Here is a 14,444-nt window from a genome sequence, read left to right on the forward strand (position 1 = left end):
TGAGCCAAATGAAATCATTCATGCCATGGCATCTAGTCCACCATATATCGCATGTTTGCCATGCACGCATGCATGCATAATCTAGTGTACACCATGCCAATGAAACGCATATTCTGGTATATAAATGCATGACCTGTCGTTTATGTTCATCACGCACTCGTGTCATGCCATACCAATTTTGGTATATATCACGTTAACAAAACGACCGGAAGCGCACCATGACAGTGGCATGTAAATCATACCGTACATGACATGCATAACATGATTCGCATGTTAAGACCTCTTATTTATGTTCGTCATACAGTCACATCGCGCAATACCAATTTTGGTGTATATCAAAGGCGCAAAATGGCCGCGAGTGCACCATGAGTAGAGCATGTAAATCATGCCATACATGACATGAATATTATGGTTTTTCATGTTACCACCTGTCACTAATGTTCATCATACAGTCACATCGCGCAATACCAGTTTTGGTTTATATCAAGCCATCGAAACGGCCGCGAATGCACCATGAGCGTGGTATGTAAGTCATGACATACATGGCATGCATGTCATAGTTTTCATGTTACCACCTGTTATTCATGTTCTTCATACAGTCATATCGCGCAATACCAGTTTTGGTGCATATCAATCTAGCAAAACGGCCACGAGTGCGCCATGAGCATGGCATGTAAATCATAACGTACATTTCATGCATGTCATGATTATCACGTTACCACCTCTCATTTACGTTCGTCATGCAGTCGCGTCGCGCAATACCAATTTTGGTGTGTCAAGCAAGCGAAACGGCACGAGTGCGTCATGAGCATGACATGTAAATCATGTCCAGCATGTCATGCATGTCATGATTTTCATGTTACCACGTCTCATTCACCGTCGTCGTACAGTGGCTTCGCGCAATAGCAATTTTGGTGTACATCGAGCTAGCGAAGCGGCCGCGAATGCATCATGAGCGTGGCAATTAAATCATGACGTACATGACATGCATGTCATGGTTTTCATCTTAACAACTGTCATTCATGTTCTTCATACAGTCAAATCGCGCAATACCAATTTTGGTGTATATCAATCTACTGAAACTGCCGCTAGCGCATCATGAGCGTGGCATGTAAATCAGGTCGTACATGACTTGCATGTCATGATTTTTATGTTAGCACGTCTCACTTACGTTCGTCATACAGTCGTGCCGCGTAACACCAATTTTGGTGTATATCACGCAAGCGAAACGGACGCGAATGCACCATGATCGTGGCATGTAAATCATGACATACATGTCATGGATGTCATGGTTTTCGTGCTACCACCTGTTATTCATGTTCTTCATAAAGTCACATCGCACAATACCAATTTTTGGTGTATATCAATCTAGCGAAACTGCCGCGAGTGCGCCATGAGCGTGGCATGTAAATCATGTCATACATGACATGCATATCACTGTTTTCATGTTACCCCGAGACCATGTCATGTAAATCATGCTGCACATGACATGCGCGTCATGATTTGCATGTTAGGACCTGTCATTATGTTCGTCATGAACTCTTGTCACGCCGTACCATTTTTGGTATATATGAAATTAACGGAACGGCCGCAAGAGCCCAAAGGCCGTGGAATGTAAATCATGCTATTCATTACATGCGTGTCACGATTTTCATGATATGACCTGTCATTTATGTTCGTGATAAGGCCATGTTATGACACACCAATTTTGATATACATCCGATTAACGGAACGGCCAGGGAGCCCAAAGGCCGTGGAATGTAAATCATGCTGTTCATGACATGCGTGCCATGTTTTTCATAATATGACCTGTCATTTATGTTCGTAATAAGGCCATGTTATGACGCACCAATTTTGGTGTACATCCGATCAACGAAACGGCCAGGAGAGCACAAAGTCGTAGGTGGCTGGCTGGCTGGCTGGCTGGCTGGCTGGCTAGCTAGCTAGCTAGCTAGCTAGCTAGCTAGCTAGATAGATAGATAGATAGATAGATAGATAGATAGATAGATAGATAGATAGATAGATAGATAGATAGATAGATAGATAGATAGATAGATAGATAGATAGATAGATAGATAGATAGATAGATAGATAGATAGATAGATAGATAGATAGATAGATAGATAGATAGATAGATAGATAGATAGATAGATAGATAGATAGATAGATAGATAGATAGATAGATAGATAGATAGATAGATAGATAGATAGATACGCTCAAAGTCGCAGAAGTTCGCTAAGAAAGGCTTCGCATTTAAAATGATTGCACATAAGCTAAAAAATAAGAGAGAGCCAGTCAATAAGAACAGAAGAAGACGGAATAACTACCAAATCAAGTTTCGTTCGTCGACTAACCACCGACCGCTCCTTTTGCGTGCATTTAGAAAACCCGGTCTTGTTACTGCAGAACGTCGTCTTGATGAGGCACTCGCAATAACGTTATACATATCTGATCAAGTCGGCCGCGTTCCATCCAGCCGTAACAAAATGACAAAGGAAACCGTCACATTCACCGAATAACTAAGGTACGCTAGAGTTGGCACAGATAGAAAGGACTAGGAAGCAAAAACATTTACCGTAGAAAAAAAAACAAGCGTCTCCTGACTGGTCTTCGAATAGATTATTCAGATTCTTCTAGCTCAACTGAGCGGATATATTTTTCCTTATATCGGCCCTCGCGCATCCTGCTGGCGATTTGATTCTTTCCCTATGAGGGGCGAAACAAAACTTGAGGGGCTTCACACAAAATAAATTATATATTGGAATGCTTAAAGAGCGTCGGCTTTCCTAACATGCAGTGCCATACAAGGAGCACTTTTCTCCCTTACCCTTCTTCGTTGGAGGGAGGCTTATATCTGTGCAGTGGGGGCTGTTTTGTGCCAGGTGATTCGATGTCTTACGCATCCTAAATTTCGAGCAACCTGTTAAAGTTCTTTTGGCGTTTGTTTTTTTTTATCCTTATTTTAGAAGTCTATATTTTTGGCTTACTTTCTTTTTTTTTATCCATATACCTTCAGCTTACATGCCCATCCTTCCTAAAAATAAGTAGGCGTTGCGCCACTTTCGGTGAAAGTTTTCGCCTTCTTGCTCCCTCCCCACTTTCTTATTTCCGAGTCTGTTTTTTGAGTATCTCTTTATTGTAGTACAATAATTATATTAATATAGTAATAACAAAAAGAATAACGATGATGGCAATAACAGTTATGTTTGCATACATTTTGTTCGTATGCTCAAGAGCCCTGCCAGATCGATCAACGAATTGCCAACAGGCCAAAAAACAACGAACTTTCAAGCATCCCACCCTGCTGAAATATTTAATTAGTTCATTTGTTTTGCTCACTTATGCTCTACCAATGAACTCTGAATCAATATCGGAGAGCGGCTGACAACGCGCTCTTTGCGTACAATCTGGAAAGTTTTGTTTCTCAACTTGAAAGTGTAATCACAGATCGTTAAAAAAACATGTGAAAGACATTTGAATGAAGGCAGGCTGGCCAGCCATCACGCACATCAAGTGCGCCTCAACAAATTGCGCTTTATTATTATTATTATTATTATTATTATTATTATTATTATTATTATTATTATTATTATTATTATTATTATTATTATTATTATTATTATTATTATTATTATTATGTGATCTGGAATGGCATTCCTAATTCCAGCAGCAACGCCATTGAGCGAGTCCAGAAAAAATTCCTAAGCATTTACAACCATCGTTTCGCTAGAAATGACTCTGGATCTCGTTCTAACGCTGCTGGATTATTATCATTGCCATCACTTTGCTGCCGACGAAATCGCGCTGATCTGTTATTTCTTTACAAGCTTGTGCATGGTATCATATCCTGCCCTGTACTGCTCAACTGTCTGAATTTCCGAATTCCGCGTAAGCTGACCAGAGAGAATAGACCTTTTCATGTAACCGCCTGCCTCTGTGAACATTCGACCATTGGCAGGATACAACGTCTTTACAAGGCTTACTTTCTGGAGCTCGATGTTTTTCACAGCTCCCAGTCGTTGTTCTGCTCCGAGCTTTGCACTGTACTTACATAGCCTCGCACACTGTTGATATTTTTTTTTCGGCCTGCGCATAGTCGTACATGTGCAATTTTATAACGTTTTTATGCCTGATATTTTATTATGAATGTTTCCTTTGTTTTGTTTTTGTTTTTTTCGTGCGCCAGTACAAAGACCTTACGGTTGTTCCTGGGCACATTAAATAAACGTTTGATTATTATTATTATTCGCTCACGCAAGACGCCGCTGCGAAACCGAACAAATTATGAGGTTAATGTACGAGTTTAATGCGCGTGTCAGTTTATCCGCTTCAAAACAACACAGCCAATTCGGTTAGATAACAAAATTCATTGTCATGCATAGTGCGACGGGAGACATTGGCTCCATCATTGCTTGATTTCACGGTAATCCAATTTTCTAAACACAGCGCAATTTGGTTAGTCGAGAGCTAAGAGGTGCACGTTTTGCATAAGCAATAGCGTTAGAGCCCACGCATAAGCTTAGCGTGTGTCCACACACAAAATAACACGCAAACCTTCTCAAACTGTGACAGAAAGTAAATTATTGACGCTCGCGGTGCCGCCATATAACTATGCTGCGCCGTCAAGGCGACTGGCCACTTAGTTTCCTGCGTGTCAACATATTGACCCATCCCTTTCACAGCGACGACCGTGTTCCTAAAGCGTCTCTAAAGCCTCACGGGCAGGAACACTCTTTCAATTGACCCTTTGAAGAAGAACGAAGGCCGAGAAAAAAAGCAGCAGCATTTCCGCTGAGGACACACAATGTTGTGTGACAGGTCTACGGTCAGGCTACGCCAAATCTGGGCCAAGCCTTTCATCGCTTCAATGTTCCGCAGAATGGAGCGACCGGAGGTGACATTTAAGCAATCGGAACGGGCGCGTGCCTTTATTCACATGTTGCAAGGCCGGTGGTGCAGCAAATGTTTCTTTTTACAAAATGAATGAGCAGGCGAGATCTAAAGTTGCGCGGGGCAAAGTGTATGGGAGTTTAGTTTGACATCCCGTATGTAGGAAGTTAGCGTAAAATATGACTGACCATTTCTCCATTTTTTAACGCAGTTCTTTGCCTACTGAGCATAGCCTTACCTCTGTTCTTAGGACAACTCACTCCTCGTTGAAGAGGATCCTCACCAAAGTTTTACAGCGCTATTGCCGGTTACAACTTTAAGGAGCCCTGAATGACCCCTGATACTTGGTGGGAATATACATTCTACGAGCAGGAAACGCTGCGATGAACACTTCAGCCAAATATTGTAGTCGTGCACGACACGTAGAGTTTACAAGCGGAGCGCGACGTTGCCATTTTCTCAAGCGCCCTCTCTTCATACCGAGGCCCACCCTCACTCTCTCTTAAGCTGCCGACTGCTGCTCTATTACGTCATTTAGCAGCTTGGTGCAATTGCCCGACAGCTGACATAAATTAAGAACGCCGTTTGGATCAGATGCGCTTCTTGGTATTATCACGTTGAATTGTCGCTGTTGTAGTTAAATACGCAAGCGAAAGTTTCGTTTTAGATTTTGATATGAACGACGCACTTCCGGGAGTGCACTACTGTCGTCTGCTTAACTCAGCGCGCTCTCGCGCGTTCGAGCGAATCGTTCGCCGCACTGCGTTTTCGGCATTGCAGCCTTTGTGCCTCGTTTGTTTACAATTAGTTCTGAATGCCATGAGTGGCCTCATACCTTGCGAAGCTTGTGTGCAGCCCCGCGTTCCAAGGCCTCGGATCTTTGGAAATAAAGAAATAGAATATAAATGAAGACATCAAAATAGAAAATAAAGCGATAAAAAACAGATACTCCAGCTCATGGACTCGATTATGGACACGACACTCCAGCTCATGGACACGACGGTGGAGTCACCGACCGTCAAGGCTTATGACGTCAGTTGGGAGCGCGCGCTCATTTGGTGAAGGCTTGTGTGCACCTGCCTTTCAGGTGGAAATGCCACTCCCTTCTAAAGATGTACACGACTACAAATCGAAAGTATTGTGGAAATGAAGCACTTCGGCGATTATTTGCTGTGAGGCGGAATATACACCGCATTCAAGGAGGTTAAAAAAAATTGCTGGAGTGGCGATTATTGCGCAATAGTGAAGCCGTGCCCACCAAAAGATGGCTGCTGCGCCCGCCATCTTACTAGGGGCATGATAAACCATCGGCGTTTGGCGAAGGAAAGCGAGCGTTTTCCACGCAGAGAAGTTTAACATGGCAACTTTTACGGGTCAGATACTGCTGCAAGTGTGTCTTTGTGTTACTAGTTTTCGTTAGTAAGCCTCAACGTCATGGCAAATTTTATTGGACATCAATCGTCAATACTCCTCTCGACGGGTTACTTTTGTCGGCAACAACAATCTTTTATTTTGTACTTAACGTAGTATTTACACTAACAGGTCAAAGCCGTTTGATCTCCAAGTAGGCACCACCAGAAAAGAGCATGTTTCCGAGCTCTTTGGTGGGCAAAAGCTGGCTTCACTTTCGCTGGCAAGGCGTTTCGAGAGCTTCCACTCCAGAATTTTTTTTTTAACCTCCTTGACCGCATTATGTGTGAGTGGAGCGGCCATCGTATTGGTGTGACATTTCGACTACCAGGACATTTAAATTTATAAATGTCAGTGCTAACTACATTTATTTTAGAAGAAAAGACAAGTGGTAAGGTTGGGGGAAACATAAACATGATAAGAACATTCACACAATTCTTTATGAGACTAGGTAGCCATTGCACAATAAACAAAGTTATCCCAGGTAAATAATAGTAGTTGAAGTTCCATAAGTGCATAAAGTAAACATTTCATGTATGTGCTTTTAATTGGTGCTATAAGAGTCTGCCTGCGCTTCGGCCTATAGATTTCCCATAGTAGAGTGCAAAATACTAACACAATAAAAAAATTGAAGCCAGTTCCACGCCTCTGACATCTGAGAAGACAGCGGTGATGGCCAGCAAGCGTCACCACCTGGCGAACGCAGATTGACTTCTTTCTTCATCATCTTCCTCTTTCTTTCACCTTTCTTTCTTCTTTCTTTCTTTTCTATATTGCCTTCACTCCTCCTAACCCTCACATCTCTTTCCCACCCCTCTACTGTATACATGGTAATGATGTGATTTACCCTCTTACCTCCTACTTTTCTTCCTCCTTTCCCTCCTCCTCACCCCAACATCAGTCCTCCTCACCCCCACTTCCCTTTCCGATTCCCTTGCTAAGCTATACCAGTTATCTATACTTACAAGGGTTAAACTATACAAGGCTATGTCATCATTTCCCTTCTCCCTTCCTCGGTTCCTTTCTCCTCACTCTCACATCACTCTCCTCAGCCTCACTTCCTTTTCCCACCCCCTTGCTATACTATACTGTGCACGGCAGTGCTATGCTATGAGCTGCTTGGCCCATACCCGCTTTCTGTGGCATGCCTGCCGAGTTTTCTGTCTACGACACAGGCCTGAGTCCGAGCTTAGGCAGCTCCGCTGTTAAAAATAGTCCTCTATGTGGTTGTGCACGAGCCTTGAGGCAGCTTACCGCTCTCTTATAGTAAAGTACTCAGCACTCCGAATCGTCGCCTTTTATTCTAATCCCAAAACATGTGAAACTAACGACGTAAGCTCTTAGGGACCGCTCCCACAGTAGAGTACAGACTACTTTAAATCTTTCACATGTTAAATGGGGTTTTGCAGCATTCACGTGGACGCGGACCTCGGGGATAACCACTGCTTTCCATCAATTCGCAATCGGATTACTCAGAGCAATTAGGCAAGCCGAAGGTAACCGATCCCCACAAGAGTTTATGTGGTCGCGTGAATTCCGCTTTGGAACAAAACTACTGCACTTTCGGCAAACAACATGTTTCATCAAACGGCCACGACGCGTACACAGGCGCTCAAATTTCGGTATCCGGTCGTACCGCCGCACTCCTGCGGTGCGCCGGCTCGTTTGGGGCACGGGGTACAAAGGGACCGACCAGATGCAGCTTCTCCTCATCGGCACGGAGTCCTTCTTCGAGGGCAGCAACAGCAGTCAAGAAAGAGTAAGTCTCAAACAGTAGTTGAAAAAAAAAAGGCCTCTTGCGTAACAGTGCCATTCGTGACAATACGATATATGAGCATAGGTTTACTTAAAATAAGGGTCAATTAACTGTCATGATAATTAATGAAAATTAATTGATTGAGTTCACTGAAAGATTGTGAGCTGCTGTGATCATTGCGGCACCTGGCGGAGCAGATCTCAACCGCCCGCACCTTCCTACACGGCCTCTGAGATCCACTTCGGCAGTGCGACTATACACAATGCTAACCCAAGAAATACAATAGGGCACATGAACGCCAATGTGCGAGAACCACTACCAGACACCTAAGTCAAGCACTAGGGTCGCCTCTAATTTTTCATAAACCGAGGCCTTTGTACAGTAGACTATATTGTCCACCTTTTATTGCGATAGCAATTATATGGACAATCTCGGCTGGCTTTTGCCGTAGCCGTCGTCATGCCACCGCATATGTATATATATATATATAATAATTATATATATATATATTATATATATATATATATATATACACAAAAGTCCCAAAGAAAAATAATTCAGAAAATGCTTCCGAACCGCGGAATCGAACCAGCGACCGCTCGCTCCGCAGTGCTGGGCTAACCACTACGCCACAAAGCGCAGATCCTTCGGGTCGCTAACGGCGAGCGTTATATACACACCCTTTACCGCTGGCAGGACTCGGAGACGGCAGGCGCTTATAAGCGTTTCTTCATTACCAGCGAGATGGCGCGAGGAGCGCAACGGGCGCATTTAAAAGTCGCCGGCCAGCTCGCTCGCTTCTCCTAATATTTGCGCAGGGAGAACCTTGCCCTTCCTCTGTCTGCTCGCGCGGTAGGTGCTGCCGGGGGGTAGATGTTCCTGTAGCGTAGCAGCGCGTCCATCACGGGCCGCTTTTCTTGCTATCGCATTCGTTGCTTCGCCCTTGCGGCGAAACTTGGCCTTTTTTTTCAAACGCACATATTAACGGCCCCAATTAAATATCTCTGTAATTGTTGTAGAAATTACTTCAATCTTCTCTATTTCTCTAGACAGATTGCAGATGTACTAAAAGCTTGTTCGTTATGCATTTGGAACACCACCCCGGCGAGTTCAGAGGAGGCGCTGACAGAGCTTGCATTTCAGCTCCATGATTATATGTAGTGAGCTTCATTTGAGCGCTCGCTCAGTCACACGACGTGTAGGATTTCTGTAGTTGGGCCGGTTCTTTCTGTACGGGATCGCTTCGAAAAGTTTGACAAAGACTACGCGTCCAGTCGATCTGAAACCTCCTCATGTTCGTAATCTTTTTCATTTTCATTTCTTTTCCTTGCGCTATTAATAACGCCAAGCCAGGCAGCCGCCAGTTGACACGGTGCCTTCAAAAGCGAGCAAGGCCAATCAAGCGCACGCCGCAAGCGAGAAGAAAGGAGCCACTAAAATGGAACGAAGCCGTCGTCACGTCCTCTTCCCATTGAAAAGCCAAAAAAAAGAAAGAAAAGAAAAGCAAGAAGAAACACACACGAGCGAGCGTTCCCTTCGTGGTGTGTCTGCTGCGCGCACTGCGTCAAGCAGCTTTATGTTCGGACCTTTTGAAGGAAGCACACTTAGAAAACGTCCCTCTGTTTGGGCGTGTGTTCGCGAAGAGCTCCTGCGTTGTAAGAAGATGCCACCTCGTCTTCTAGTACGCCCTGAAGCTCCTGGCGCTTCAAAGTTCTGGCAAAGATCGTGCATCGTTGAAAGGACGGACGGAGTTGCGGCCGAGCCTTTGTCGCCGATGAAGCGTGTCGGCATTTTGCTCACTAAAGAATAGCTGTTAAAACATTCCTCGCGTGCCGCAGATAGCGCTAAGTTAGCCGCAGACTGTCACTTCGGCGTTTAGATTCTCGCGTTACTCCGAACGCACTCGAGCGTTACGTGTTATAACTGCGGCTGATACTTGTAGCCGATAATTCTCGTCCGAGAATCGTCCATTTGCGAGCGACGCTTTAATGTCTATAGGCAGAAGGGTGCGCATTTGGCGTGATTGGCCAATGATTATATGTACAAACAGCGCTATAATTTTACGTCCCAAAACCACGATATGATTATGAGAGATGCCGTAGTGGGGGGCTCCGGAAATTTCGACCATCTGGTGTTCTTTAACGTGCACAGACATCGCACAGTACACGGGCCTCTAGCATTTCGCCTCCATCGAAATGCGACCACCGCGGCCGGGATCGAACCCGCGGCCTTCGGGTCAGCAGCCGAGCACCATAACCACTGCTTCACAAGAAACAGCGCTATAAGATGGGTAAACGAAACGACACGCAGTGGTCTGTGTCTCATTTGTGGCGGTTTGGGCATGTTGGTATGACATGACCAATAAATTCTAAGCCACAAAGAGACGAGGACAAAGAACACGTATGACACACAGGCGCTAACTTAAGTTAGCGCCTGTGTGTCATACGTGTTCTTTGTCCTCCTCGTTTGTGCGCTTAGAATTTATTGGTCTGTGTCCTTTCGTTTCGTCCCATATTATAGCGATGTCTCCTGCACATAATCCATAGGCTCTCGCTTTTAAACTGAGCTCTGAATTATTAGCCATTTACATACATACATACATACATAATACATACATACATACATACATAATACATACATACATACATACCTACATACATACATACATACATACATACATACATACATACATCATACATACATACATACATACATACATACATACATACATACATACATACATACATACATACATACATACATACAGAGCAAAGCAAGAGGAGAAGAAAAATGGACGGACAGATAGGTTGGCTAGTTCTCAGACCGGCTGGCTACCCTGTGCTGGGGAAGGGGGTAAGGAGAACAAAAGATGAAAAAGCAAGGAAGGGGTGCTAGCACTTAGCCGTTCCTAAAGTCATAGCCCTCAAACGTGTAATGGAGCCGATCTTTTAAAGGCTGTTCGTTTTTTGTTTTCGTTTTTCCTTTTTTTTTATTTGACAAGCTCTACGCACAAATCACGTGCCAGACCACGAGCCAGGAATGTTCACAATAACACTACCTTTTACAGCGAAAGTGTTATGAGATCATTTCACCGGCCGTTTTTGGCGCCGTAGTTGTCCGCCGCCGCCGCCGCCGCCGGTGTCCGTAACCGGTATCGCTCGAAATAAGAAAAAAAAACGAAATAGAAAAAATTCCAGGATGGAACGAGGTTCGAACCTGGGCCTCTGCGTGGGAGCCCAGTATTCAACCTCTGAGCCATGCCGGTTTTTTTTTTTTCTTTATTGCCTTGCATACCAAGACTATTTACATACTCACAAAAAACGCCAGGCCTGCGCGGAAAGCGCAGCACAGTCACAGCGAAAGCTGGAAGAGCGGCATTTCTAGAGCCCGTTATAAAACTCTCCTGTGCTGTGGCTACTAGTACAGGTACATTAGCAACGTACGCATTACGCCACAAAGCGTAATTTTTGGGAAGTTGGGAAGCACCCAGCACGACATTATTCGATGTTCTGCGGAGAAACGAGGTACCATATGTAAGCGATTACGTGCAGTTTGTTTATGCTTTAAACGACCCACTAGTTACGTAAGCATATTGTGTGACGCCGGTCGTTATTTAACTGTCCCACCACGCTTTATAAAACACTTTAACCGGAGAAACGTAGAGCGAGAGAGAGAGAGAGAGAATTTACTTTATTGAGACCTGAGGAAATGGATCATGGGAGCCTTATGGGCTTCCTTGGCAACCAACAGAAGTGCACTTGCGAGGAACCACTACGCTATAAATCATTGTAATTTTTAGAAGTAGGGCAGTAGGCACTGTGCCATTTTCGTCATTCTAAGACAGCCGGGTACCTGCTAAAAGCATGTAAGGCATTATGCGCACTTTGTTGATGCTGTGCGTGATGACGATGAAGAATTATGGCAGAGCTCTTTGTAATGGGTTGGAAGCATTCAACAAACCTACTCGTTGCGCAATTCGCATTGTGTGACGCTGGTTACAGAATTCGCGTTGTGCGACGCTTGATGCTATTATACTCTTTTACCACGCTATATTGCATATGCTAATGTGGTTCCTTCCCGACATGAAGCCTGTAGAGGACCTTTTTGCAAAGCAGTTTCAAGCACCGGCATGGCTCAGAGGTTGAATACTGGGCTCCCACGCAGAGGGCCCAGGTTCGAACCTCGTTCCATCCTGGAATTTTTTTCTTATTTAGTTTTTTTTCTTATTTCGAGCGTACTGGTTACGGAACCGGCGGCGGCGGCGGCGGCGGCGGGCAGCGGCGGCGGCGGCGGCGGCGGCGGCGGACAACTACGGCACCATAAACGACCGGTGAAATGATCTCATAACAGCTTTCGCTGTAAAAAAACGCCAGGCCTGCGCGGAAAGCGCAGCACAGTCACAGCGAAAGCTGGAAGAGCGGCATTTCTCTAGAGCCCGTTATAAACTCTCCTGTGCTGTGGCTACTAGTACAGGTACATTAGCAACGTACGCATTACGCCCAAGCGTAATTTTTGGGAAGTTGGGAAGCACCCAGCACGACATATTCGATGTTCTGCGGAGAACGAGGTACCATATGTAAGCGATTACGTGCAGTTGTTATGCTTTAAACGACCCACTAGTTACGTAATGCATATTGTGTGACGCCCGGTCGTTATTAACTGTCCCACCACGCTTTATAAAACACTTTAACCGGAGAAACGTAGAGCGAGAGAGAGAGAGAGAGAATTACTTTATTGAGACCTGAGGAAATGGATCATGGGAGCCTTATGGGCTTCCTTGGCAACCAACAGAAGTGCACTTGCGAGGAACCCACTACGCTATAAATCATTGTAATTTTTTAGAAGTAGGGCAGTAGGCACTGTGCCATTTTCGTCATTCTACAGACAGCCGTGGTACCTGCTAAACGCATGTAAGGCATTATGCGCACTTTGTTGATGCTGTGCGTGATGACGATGAAGAATATGGCAGAGCTCTTTGTAATGGGTTGGAAGCATTCAACAACCTACTCGTTGCGCAATTCGCATTGTGTGACGCCTGGTTACAGAATTCGCGTTGTGCGACGCTTGATGCTTATTCTACTCTTTTACCACGCTATATTGCATATGCTAATGTGGGTCCTTCCCGACATGAAGCCTGTAGAGGACCTTTTTGCAAAGCAGTTCAAGCACCGGCATGGCTCAGAGGTTGAATACTGGGCCCCACGCAGAGGGCCCAGGTTCGAACCTCGTTCCATCCTGGAATTTTTTCTTATTTAGTTTTTTTCTATTTCGAGCGATACTGGTTACGGACACGGCGGCGGCGGCGGCGGCGGCGGCGGCAGCGGCGCGGCGGCGGCGGGGCGGCGGACAACTACGGCACCAAACGACGGTGAAATGATCTCATAACAGCTTTCGCTGTAAAAGGGGTAGAGCTATTACAATTACAAGTGAAAATATGAACCGTCAGCACTGAGCTGACTACAATCAAAACTTTGGCAGGCGCAACAATAGTTCCACTCGTGAAACCACTGGTGCATTATCCTGCCCTTCAGCACTTCAGAACGGCACCACTGATTCGCAGAAAATATTCCCGTACAGATCTCACTAGTACATCCGCATGTCAAAGGCAGTTCGAGTTGCCATATACTATGCAGGCCCAGGAGCATGACTAGGTTCGAAAGGTAACCCATCATCATTTTTAACAGAAAGAAACGTTTTTATAGACTGCTGGAGCGGGGTGTTCTTTGGGACATATACAGAGAACTTTGAAAAAAGGTTTACCGTTAAGTCCACACGGCATCCGTTTACTTCTGAAGCCATGCCGGGTGTTGGAACCTGCTTTGCAAAAAGGTCAATATACAGGCTTCTGTCGGAAAGGAACCACATTAGCATATGCAATATAGCGTGGTAGAAGAGTAAAATAACACCAAGGCGTCGCACAACGCGAATTCTGTAACCAGGCGCACAGAATGCGAATTGCGCAACGAGTGGTGTTGAATGCTTCCAACCCATTACAAAGGACTCTGCCATAATTCTCATCGTCATCAGGCACAGCATCAACAAAGTGCGCATAATGCTTACATGCGTATGCAGGTACCAAGCTCTCCGTAGAATGACGAAAAATTGCACAGTCCTGCTGCCCTACTTCTCAAAAATTACAATGATTTATAGCGTAGTGGTTCCTCACAAGGGCATTCTATTGGTTGCCAAGGAAGCCCATAAGCGCATGATCGACTTCTTCGGGGTCTCAGTAAATAATGATTATAGCGTAGTGGGTTCCTCGCAAGTGCACTTGTATTGGTTGCCAAGGAAGCCATAAGGCATGATCCATTTCCTCGGGGTCTCAGTAAAGGTCTTCGCCCCCCCCCCCCCCGCCTCTCTCCCACGTCAACGTATGTTATACAGCAT

The sequence above is a fragment of the Rhipicephalus sanguineus genome, chromosome 5, assembly GCF_013339695.2.
Source record: "Rhipicephalus sanguineus isolate Rsan-2018 chromosome 5, BIME_Rsan_1.4, whole genome shotgun sequence".
NCBI lineage: Eukaryota > Metazoa > Arthropoda > Arachnida > Ixodida > Ixodidae > Rhipicephalus > Rhipicephalus sanguineus.